The following is an 11,825-nucleotide window of genomic DNA, read 5'->3' on the forward strand; positions in this document are numbered from 1 at the left end:
GTCCCCATTGATTGTGATGGGCCCCCTGGGACCAGGCATTTTGATCTTGAGGTAAACGTTACATGGGCGGGCCATGAACTCAGCATAAGCCAACCTTCCAGACAATGCATGGTAAGGGCTCTTGATTTTGACCACCTCCAACATGAGGGGCTCGCTCCTATAATTGGACTCTGTACCAAAAGCTACGTTAAGTTTGATCTGCCCAACGGGGTATGCCAACTTACGTGGAACGATACCATGAAAAACCATGGAAGATGGCATCAAGTCTTTCTCTGAGAAATTCAGCCTTCGAAAGGTATCCAAATATAAGATGTTTATGATGCTGCCACCATCCATAAGGACTTCGGAAAGGGTGTAACCTCCGACTTGGGGAGCCACGACCAAACCTAAGTCGCCAGGGTTATCAACTCGGGGCGGGTGATCTTCCCTACTCCAGGTGATGGGCTGCTGAGACCAATGGAGGTACCTAGGGAGCGCTGGCTCAACCACGCTGAAAGTTCTATGTTTCACCTTTTGGTTCCGTTTGCAAGTGCTAGTGGTGAACACAAGATACTGTCCACTGTTCAACTGCTTAGGATTATTCTGAAAGCCGCCATTATCATCCTTTTGTTGGGGATCTCCTTGCAGGGGTGGTCGCTGAAACACGCCCTATGGGTTGTACCGCTGTTGATTGCGAACTTGTATTGTCCAGTATTAGACTGTGACCTGCCCTACGGGCCCGGGTTTGGGAACCCACCGAACGGGTCTCGTTGAGGCCCGGGTGTGTTGAATTGTTCCTGTCGCCCGCCTTGATCACCTCCTTGACCTTTCTTAAGCGCCTCATCTCGGAACTCTTGTATCACGTAACAATCCTCCCAAGAGTGGGTAGACGGTCCTTCGGCGGTGGTGTGCTGCGGGCAGGGGCCTTTGAGCATCTCTTGATAATTGCGTGACTTCTTCCTGCTAAAGCCTCGTTTATTCTGGCGCTGGTTCCCATTGTCGGCGTTTGTATTGCCGACAAAGTCTGTGGCATCGTCTTGTTGTCTCCTCTTACTTTGCCCGGCGTGGTTGTTGTTGACCCGCCCCTGGAACTGGGAGTGACCCTTGGATGACTTGTTTCTCCTGGCGGTGCTAACGTTCTCATCATCTTCCCCTGGGTCCTGAGTGTCATCTGACTCGGCATACCGGGTGAGGGTGTCCATCAACTCGCTATGTCCTGCACCTTACGCTTGAGGAGCCCAAGCTTCAGTACCAAAGGCTCGTAATGGCAATTTTTCTCCAGAATTAGCACTGCCTGAGCCGCCGAAATGCCCTCCGACGAATGAATGACCTTTGCAACTCGCCATGTCCAATGATGGGCCCACTTGTCCGGTCGTTGGACGTAGTGTTGTAAGTCGACGATGGTCATTGGGTGTTTGCAAGTCCCTCAGAAATTCTTGATGAACCGTTCCTTCAACACTGCCCAAGTCTTGATGGAGTTAGGCGACAAGTTTTTCAGCCATGTGCGCGCTGTTCCTTCAAGCATCATTGAAAGTGCGTTATATCTACTAGAGGGGGGTGAATAGGAGATTTTTAGAATTTCATCACTGAGGAAATTCCTTTTGAGGAAATTTCTCACCGATGACTAACTTTCAGCGGAAACAACAAAGGACCAGGGGTGCAAAGTATCACTAGGACAGTTTTCAAGATGAGGAATGAAAAATAGTTTGCATAGTATGCAGGCACAGAGAAAGCAGGTGAGGATTAACTCGCGTGAAGAATTTGAGGTTGAGGAATTTCAGAGAAACTCTTGAGCAATTTCTTCAAACAGTGATAATGAAAATCTTGAGCATACAATATTGAGGAATTGAATGAGTTGAAGAATTAGAACTCGTATCACAGTGAAGACATTGGTTGATGACCCAGTTCCAACTGCTGTGACAGTTGTACGTCTGGTTTGGAGCGGCTTGGCATTGAAACCAGAGGATACACAGTCCCTACCGTATTCTCCTTGAGATAGGGACACACAGTCCTCACCCAATACTCATGGCAAGTCTTCAGGGCAGACTTCCAAACCCTCACAAACTTAGTCACCCGGCAATCCACAATTGACTGCTGGATTGCTCTAGACCATGACGCCTAACCGTCTCGAGGATGCACAGTCCTCAAAGGTTAATGGCTTCAGTCCCACACAAGAAAAAAATTCTTCAGTGATGCTCAATCACTTGGTTTTTGATTTGTGGTTTGGTGTTTGGGGTATTTCCTCACTTATGATTTACTCTCAAAGACTCTAAGGAATTTGGGTTGCTCTTATGACAAGTGTCAGTTTCTAACGGAGCAGTCAACCAGCTAATGGTTGTGGGGGCGGCTATTTATAGCCTGGGAGCATCCCGACGTGATTTGACATTAATGTCCTGAAATAATATGACCGTTGGTGTGGATAAGATCAGTGATGTGGCGCGAATTGCGGTAACGGTCGGGACCCTCAACTGTGAGAGTCCTCATGTCTCTCTTATTCCTCACTTGAGGCTTTTGGTAGGATTAGGCTTGGGTTGAGCATCATGAGGAAATTCATTTCGAAGTGTTACCTCGACCCCCTTTAACAGGATGGTGTTCCTATGAATCAAGAATGATTTTCTTCAAGATACACCGAATTCCTCATCTTCAAGATCTCCATGAGGAATGTCAATTTGGTCGCAATTTGCTCGCGATCAAAGTCTTCAGCAGAAGACAAATTTCTTCAGCCGAAGATATACATTTTTAGGGGTTGATATTCATTGAATATTTCAAACTCCTCAGCGACTTATAGATCCTGTGTACACTCATGAACACATTAGATACTTAACCTATAAGTCATCAAACCACCAAAATCACTAAGGGGCACTAGATGCACTTACAATCTCCCCCTTTTTGGTGGTTGATGACAATTAGGTTAAGTCTTCAACGGGGATAAAAATATGAGTTGTAGATACTCATTTAAGGAATTTGAAATCAAGATATAGAGAGACTCCCCCTGAAGATGTGCATATCTTGAGGATTTTGCTTTTGACAACAAATGCACATTGATGATTTATATCATGGAGATCTCCCACTGAGTCTTGTAAATCATGCATACATATGACATATACTATGAAGAATTTGAGAATGCATGATGACAAATGGTATCTGGCGAATTTCAGCATGCATGCATTAATATTTTGATGAATAAGCATGCGAAGAATAAACGTTCAAAAGCGTCAGAGTACCATCGGGCTTAAGTTACAACTCATCACATAAAACACTTCAGAAGAACCAAGAGTTTGTAACTTAATAAAGTTCATAAGCCCCAAAATATATCTCGCGTGAAGACTAACTCTTAGATTTCTCCCCCTTTGTCATCAAGTGACGAAAAGGGACAAACTGAGGACTAATTCCCCTTGAAGACTTTCACTTCTTGGGAGTTGAGGAAGACGCATGAGGATTCTTGGGTGCGGACTTCTTCCTTGGACCAGTGGCAGTATCTTCTTAGTCTTCATCAGGTTCTGCAGTGTGGAATGATGAAAATGAACTGTTCTCAAGGTCTAGAACTGGAATTGGCTTGAATTTCTTCTTTGGTGGCCACGACTAGTCAAAGTCCTGTGTAAACTCCAATTCATCAAGTTCTTCTTGAGTCTTCAAATGAGCCAGTGTGGCCCAGGAGCGATCAAAAACCTCATGAAGATAGTGGTGATTAATCTTCACTGCATTCTGAGTTTCATTGAGGGTTTTCACAATGGCACCGAATTGGCGTTTGACCCATTTGTTATTGCGATCGACCTTCTCATGAAGACTGAGGAGTAGCTCTCTTTTAGTCATCACCCTTGGGGTAACTGGGCTAGGCGGCTCTTGAGTTTTAGTATCATCCCATGAAGAATATACATCTAGTTCAGGAAAATGGCCATCAAGGGACCGACTTCCTTCATCGATCAGAGGCTTTCCTTTTCCATCAACTGGCTCAAAAGTCTTCTTGTTGACTCTGATCGGAGGCATATATCCAATGTGATTATTGAAATCAGCATGCTAGTTGATGCCTGACCTGCGTCTGATGAACCTCATGATCCATGGAGCCTAAATCTTCAGGTCGAAGGGTGACATAGCATTGTCAGCCAGAGTCCTCGGGAAGAAGTCGTGAAGGTTTATGGGGATGCCATGGATGATGTTGATAAGTATATTCTTCATGATGCCTACAACATCTTCTTCATCATCATGGCCCTTGATTGGAGCAATGACACTGCACAGAATCCTGTAGATAGTCCTGGGTTCATACTTCAGATCTTGGACCAGGAAAGTCGTTCTTGGTGGTTGATCCTTGGCCAAAGGCTTCATGAGGACTTCCATCAGCTTATTTGGCAGCTCCCGTTCATCATACATCTTCACAACATGTTCTGAAGGAATTGACACCATATGTACTCGCAGCAGCTCATTCGCAGGGGCCTTGTAGTGTGTGTGTTGCGTCATCCAATCCAGCACCCAAGTGTTACTATCTGTTGGATCTCTAGAGATCTGCAAAGTTGCATACAATTGAAGAACGATGTCATTGTTCCAATAACATATATCAGTGCAAAGTGGCAGTAGTCCGGCTTCATGAAGAACGTTAAGGACTGGGGCATAGCAAGGAATTTCTTCTAACTCAACATGAGAAATATGCATGTGCTGAAATATTTTGTTTCTTATATAGAGCACAAATGCATAGTAGTTGAGCTGAGTAGTTGTCCAAAACTTCATGTGCCTGATGCGAAGTTGTCATAAGGATTGTCGCCGAAGAAATACATACGTTCTTCATAGAACGCTTCCTTCCGAAATGTTGGCCTCTTTAAGAAGGGCTGATTTTGCATAGGTTGAAGATTTTGCTGCTTCTCTTGAGGAGAGCCGACCATGGCAGTCTCCGTGTTGACAACCACAATAGCAGTTTCTGTATTTGGCGCAAGAGCATTTTCTTCAGCATGATCCTCAGGTTGAGGAATTTCATCAGCATGTGCCTCAGGTTGAGGGTTTTGCTGAGGGTGAGGATTTTCTTCAGCCTGAGCCTCAGGTTGAGGGTCTTGCTCAGGATTAGGATTATCCTCGGGCTGAGGATCCTCTCCTTGGTTTTCCTCAGGTTGAGGAATTTTCTTGGAGGAGGAACCAAATTCTTTAGCTATTGCAGCTGATCCTTGAGCAGGTTCCTCAGGAGGAATGAATGTGTGAGGAATATCATCAATTTGAATTTCCTCATCTGTTTGTTCCCCAGACTCAGCAGTTTTCATTTCCTCATCAGTCAGATGCTCCTTATCTTCGCTTTCAAAGGGAATCATAGTGTAGGATGGAGCAATCTTGAGAGGCACATCATCCAAAGGAGCATTTTCATCAAGAGATTTGAGGCGCTTGGCCTCCGATGATTCTGGTTTTGAAGAAGCTTTTCTTTTCTTTGCTTCTTTTTCTGCAGCCCTGGTTTTCTTCATGTCTGATGCAGACAGAGTTATTTTCTCCACCTTTGAGGATTTTGGTGACGGCATATTCTCTTCAGGAGGCGGAGCAGTATCCGTCCTGGCTGTTTCCTCAGCTGAAGCATTTTCATAAGCTGGAGCGGAGTCATCAACTGGCTTAGATGCATCAGCTAGAATATCCTTAGCTATTTCGTCAATAGCTGATGCATCCGCACGACTTTCTTGAGGCATTTCCTCAGCAGGGGTTGCTTGTTTTTCCTATTCCTCTCTGTGTTGAACAGATTACCTAGGCTCAGACTACTCAGGCTGCTGTGGTTTTGCTGGAGGAGCAGCCTTCTTGTTGTAGTCATCAACTGCATTGGTTGCAAACTTGATGAAATTGGTCTTGAGACTTCGATGATTAGATAGTTTGGTATACTTGTCAGTCAAAGTCTTCAGTTCTGCCTGGGTTGACACACAACCTTTGCTTGTTTGGCTTGTGTCTCCTTCCATTTGGTCTCATTGATAAATGTGGCCACCATATGGCTGATACCCGGGGGAAGCTTCAGGTCATCAATGGGAGTGTTAGGGTCATCATACCAGACATTGATTTAGTCCAACAGAACTTTTGGGTCCATTGCAAGAGGAATGGCGCTGCCTGAAGCTCGAGCGAGCCGTTCCTGCTTGTTTCTGATGATGGCTTGTAGTGTTTGATCATCATATTAATCACTTCCTTCTGATGCAGAAGGGACTTTGATGACTTTGCTTGGGCTGGGTCTGTTTCCTCTTCTAGCAGTCATCTTAGTCTTCAACAGTGTTGGTGAAGACTTTGTATTTGAGCTCGTGGCAGACGGAATAGAGGAGTTGGAGATAGTAGGCTGTAACTTCACAATCTGCTTGTGTTTAGGCTTTGAAGCCTTTGTGGTTGTTGAGGTTTTTGGCGCAGACGCAGGCGCAGGCGCAGCCTTCTGAAGCAATTTCTCTTGAGGCTTTGAAGCCTTTGATTTCTGTGGCACAGGCTTCACTTGAGGAATGGCCGTGCCTGAAGTTTCAGCAGCAGAGGAGGTGGCTGTAGCACCAGCGGCAGATTCTTCATTGAATTTCCTCACAACAGCTTATGCTTGCTTCTGAAGCTTTGACAAGTGTTTGTCGTTTTCCTCATGATAATCATCAATAGTCTTGAGGCTTGAAGGATGAGCATTCTGATGATCCTCGAGAGGAGACCTTTTGCCAGGTGGATTAAGAGGGAATTTCTTGGCGTAGTTTGTAGTGACGAAGCGGTATTCCTTCCACTCCTTAGCCCACCGGCGTTCTATCTTTTGGAGCCGGATTTTCCTCTTAGCCATCGGTTCTTGCTCATCTGGTGTGCAATAGTCCAAGTATATATCCTCAGGGATATCAATGGCAGTTTTTTGTTCGAGTTTCTTGCCACCATTTTGCTTCCTGTCATCTTCCATTTTCTTTAGCTGAGGAATTTGAGCTCTTGAGGATTCTGATGACACTAGCAAATTTTCTTCATGAAACGCTGCAAATGACTTAAGTTGATGAGAACCTAGAGATTCATCAGCTGACATTTTTGTACCTGTGAACAGAGTATAGGTGCAAGGAATTTGGAGACGTCATATGCGTTCTCAGATTTGGAGAAATTGAAAAAATTTAAAGTTGAGGAATTTGACCAGTGTGTTGAGGAATTTGTCTAAGCACTTTGATCTTGGGTTCCAGAGTTCTACAGATTCGAAAATTTGCACAATTGAGGAATCACGAGCAGAATTTTAGTTGCTTAGTGAAATTCATCAAGTGTTTGAGGAATAAGCAGTGTTTGAGGAATAGAGACTAATAGACACTGAGGAAAAATAGATTCCATGAATCTAAGGTAAAATAGAAGATTGAAAGGGACTGCAAAAATAGGATTTTATTTACCCTATACATCAAGCACGAAGAACAGAAGAAGTAGGAGTAGATGCTCTTCGGTGCGAGTCCACTGCATCCTAACTTGGCGACAGAAGACGGCTACGGCGGCGGCGAACGAAGATGTTCCGGTTCCGGCGTGATTTCGAAGATGGAGAGGTCGAGGAAGTGAAGCTTTTCCTCGCAGGCGACGAAACTTCTAGCGGTGGCGCTAGGTCTTTGCTCTAGAGAAGAGAAGGTCGAGAGAGAACGAAGAGTTTTGACTAGAGGGGGTAAGAACGTATTTGTAGCTCAGGTGAAAACTGTTCGGCCGAGTCCTTCGGACCGAACTGCCCTTGCCATTTCGTCTCCGCATGACACGTGTAGCCAGAGATTAAATCGGTGGGTATCATGCTTATCTGATCGTGGGAAGTGGGGTTCAGTTACTGTGTAACAATATAAGAATCATTTTTGAGGATTGGAGGATTTTGTTGCAAAATCATCAGCTGACAAGGACGCAGTGAGGATTTTGAACAAAGTTTCAAGTAGAACGCATATGAAGAATGGAATATACTCGGTGAGAAAAGCATAAGAGGAAGTAGGGTCCGATCACATTCACTTAGATGAAATATCAAGTTGAAGAATTAGCTATAAGTGAATGTTGTTGAGGACTTTGAAATCAGAGTATATATATATATATATATATATATATATATATATATATATATATATATATGACTAGGCAAATGTAAATCATCAAGAGTTTTGAAGTATTTGGCTTACTTGAGGATTTTGTGACAAAGCGTCAGGATGATGAATTTCAGCTTTGAAGAAAATCAACTTTGAAGAAACACATCTTTGAACAACAAAAACTTTGAAGAAAATCAACTTGAGGAAAAACAACTTTGAAGAAATTCAATCTTGAGGAATTTCAAAGTTGGTGGTGGCGTGACCCACCGTATAAGAATGATGATTTCATGCACCGCGTACAATTGTCGTAGGGCCCTCAGAACCAAATTCTTCATTAATTTCCTCACACTAAGAGTGATATTCTTCATTGGTTGAAGAAAATCGATACTTCGTATGTTGCACATCTAAGTCATCAATTTTGCATAAGTGTTAGGATGTGTGCATGTTTTTACAAAACATTTGAAGATTCTAAGATATTTACCTCACACCGCAACTTGCAAAACCTTTTCTTATCCAAGGGCTTAGTGAAAATATCTGCTAGTTGATCGTTTGTCTTCACATGGTCGATGAGGATATTGCCCTTGAGGGCATGGTCCCGAAAAATATGATGACAAATATGGATGTGCTTAGTCTTCAAATGTTGTACTGGGTTGCATGCAATCTTTATTGCATTCTCATTGTCACAGTAGAGAGGCACATTCTTCATGTTGATGCCGTAGTCCTTGAGGGTTTGCTTCATGCATAGCAATTGAGCACAGCGTGAACCAGCAGCAATGTACTCAGCTTCGGTAGTGGAGAGGGAAACGCAGTTCAGCTTGTTTGAGGACCAACAGACTAATGATCTTCCGAGGAAATGACAAGTGCCAGAAGTTGACTTGCGATCCACATGGTCACCAGCATAGTCAGAATCAGAATATCCCACAAGATGAAGGTTTGAGCCCTTGGGGTACCATAATCCTAGTGTTGGTGTGTGAGCTAAGTATCGAAGAATATGCTTCACAGCCTAATGGTGTGATTCCGGTTTTTGTTGAAAATGTGCACACATGCAAACACTAAGCATTACATTTGGCCTAGATGCACACAAATACAGTAAAGAGCCAATCATGGAGCGATATACCTGCTGATCGAATTCGTTACCATTTTCGTCAATGCAGAGGTGGTTGTTGGTAGGCATGGGAGTCTTGGCGCCTTTGCATTCATGCATGTCGAATTTCCTCAGAACATCCTTGAGGTATTTCTCGTGTGATATGAAGATGCCATTGCGTTGTTGACGAATTTGAAGACCTAAGAAGAATTTCAGCTCCCCTATCATAGACATCTTCTATTCCTCGCTCATCATGTAAGGAAATTCATCAGTGTAACGTCTGTTAGTATAGCCAAATATGATGTCATCGACATATATCTGGCACACAAATAGTTCATTATTATAGGATTTTGTGAAAAGAGTTGGGTCGAGTGAACCAGGTTTGAAGCCTTTCTTCATGAGGAATTCCTTCAATGTATCATACCATTCCCGAGGGGCTTGCTTGAGACCCTAGAGCGCCTTTTTGAGTCTGAAGACTTTGTGTGGATTCTTTGGATCCTCAAAACCTCGGGGCTGAGCAACATATACTTCTTCCTCAAGTTTACCATTGAGGAATGCACTTTTCACTTCCATTTGATATAAAATAATGTTATGATGATAGCATAAGCAAGTAGTATTCGAATAGCTTCAAGTCTAGCAACAGGTGCAAAAGTTTCATCAAAATCAATTCCTTCAACTAGTGTGTAGCCTTGGGCTTCAAGTCGTGCCTTATTCCTCACCATTTGACCATCCTCATTTTTCTTGTTTCGGAAAATCCACTTGGTGCCGATGATATTTTGCTTGCGAGGATCTGGTCTTTTGACGAGCTCCCACACGTCATTTAGCTTGAATTGAAGAAGTTCGTCTTGCATGGCTTGAATCCACTCAGGTTCCATGAAAGCCTCAGCTACTTTTGAAGGTTCTGTGATAGACACAAAGGAAGAATGCCCTCAAAAGTTAACTAAGTGTGAAGCTTTTGAGCGAATGAGAAGACCTATCGCATTGATGTCATCGAGGATTTTGACAAGTTCTACTTCATTTGCAATCCTCGGATGAGCTGGTTGAGGATTTCGTATGGGCTGAGGAATTTGTTCTGGAGCAATTTCCTCAGGAGCATCTTCTTGATTTTCATCAGTACTGGGAATGATTTCTTCAGCAATTTCCTCAGTAGGAACAATGTCTTCAGTAGCTTTGAGATTTATTGCTTCCTCAGGAGATCGCTTATCTGGATCAGGAGGCAATTGCTCTCTTTGCGAGCCATTAGTTTCATCGAACCGCACATCTATAGTTTCAACAACCTTGTTGTGATAGGTGTTGAAGAGTCTATAGGTGTGCGAGTCCTTTTCGTAACCAAGCATAAAATCCTCATGTGCCTTAGGTGGAAACTTTGAGCTATGGTGAGGATCTCTAATCCAGCATTTTGAACCGAAGACTTTGACATAACTTACATTGGGCTTCTTGTCAGTGAGGAGTTCATATGAGGTTTTCTTGAGGAATTTGTGAAGATATACCCTGTTGATGATATGGCAAGCACTGTTGATTGCTTCAGGCCAGAAACGACGAGGAGTCTGATATTCTTCAAGCATGGTTCGTGCCATCTCAACCAGAATCATGTTCTTTCTTTCGACGATGCCATTCTGTTGAGGAGTATAAGGAGCCGAAAATTCGTGAGTAATACCAAGTTCATCAAGATAATTATCAAGACCAGTGTTTTTGAATTATGTTCCATTACCACTCCTAATGTGTTTGATCTTGATGCCGAAGTTCGTCGAGAACCTTGAGGAAAATCGTTTGAAGACTTGCCGCACTTCAGTTTTATACAGAATGATATGCACCCATGTGTATCTGGAATAATCATCAACTTTGAAAAAGCCATATAAAGATGCAACATTTGTTAGAGTGGCATAATGAGTAGGTCCCAATAGATCCATGTGAAGCAAGTCAAATGGACGAGTAGTGGTCATGATAGTCTTCGAGGGGTGTTTGGATGTGGTCATTTTTCCAGACTCACAAGCACCGCAGAGGTGGTCCTTGAGGAATTTGACTGATTCGATGCCAATGCCATGCTTCTTCTTCGCGAGCGTGTGCAAATTCCTCATGCCTACATGACCAAGTCTTCGATGCCACAGCCACCCTTCTGAGGTTTTTGCTAGTAAGCAAGTGGCTGGTTAAGGACCTGTAGACAAATCAACAATATATAAATCCCCTCTTCTAACACCTTCGGAGACTTTGGATTTGTCAGATTCCGTGATGACAACACATCTATATTTTCCAAAGATAACAACCATATCAAGATCACAAAGCAATGAGACTGACATGATGTTAAACCCAAGGGATTCAACAAGCATCACTTTGTCCATGTGCCTGTCCTTGGAAATAGCCACTTTGCCAAGTCCCAATACCTTGCTTTTACCTTTGTCAGCATAAGTGATTTGCTTTAGGGGTGATGGAGTTAGTGGCGTATTCATCATCAAGCTTTTGTCACCAGTCATGTGATGTATGCAGCCACTATCAAGAACCCACTCAGTACTCTTGGGTTTGTCATCCTGTAGATGAATTAGTACAACTTACCATCCAATATGCTTCAGACTTGAAGAATATTATATTAATTTCATCAGATAGGAATATCATCATAAACAGAAATTATGAGGACGTGTAAAATGTTTTTCATTTCATCAATGTTAGCTTGCATCCTAAAAAGCATTTTCCTTAGGTCTCCAGCAAATTCTTCAGATGATGATTTTCATCTGGAGACCTGACCTGCAGAAGTGATCAGTTCAATTCCTTCACCACCCACATCTGAA

This window comes from Hordeum vulgare, chromosome 7H, assembly GCF_904849725.1.
Source record: "Hordeum vulgare subsp. vulgare chromosome 7H, MorexV3_pseudomolecules_assembly, whole genome shotgun sequence".
Classification (NCBI taxonomy): Eukaryota; Viridiplantae; Streptophyta; class Magnoliopsida; order Poales; family Poaceae; genus Hordeum; species Hordeum vulgare.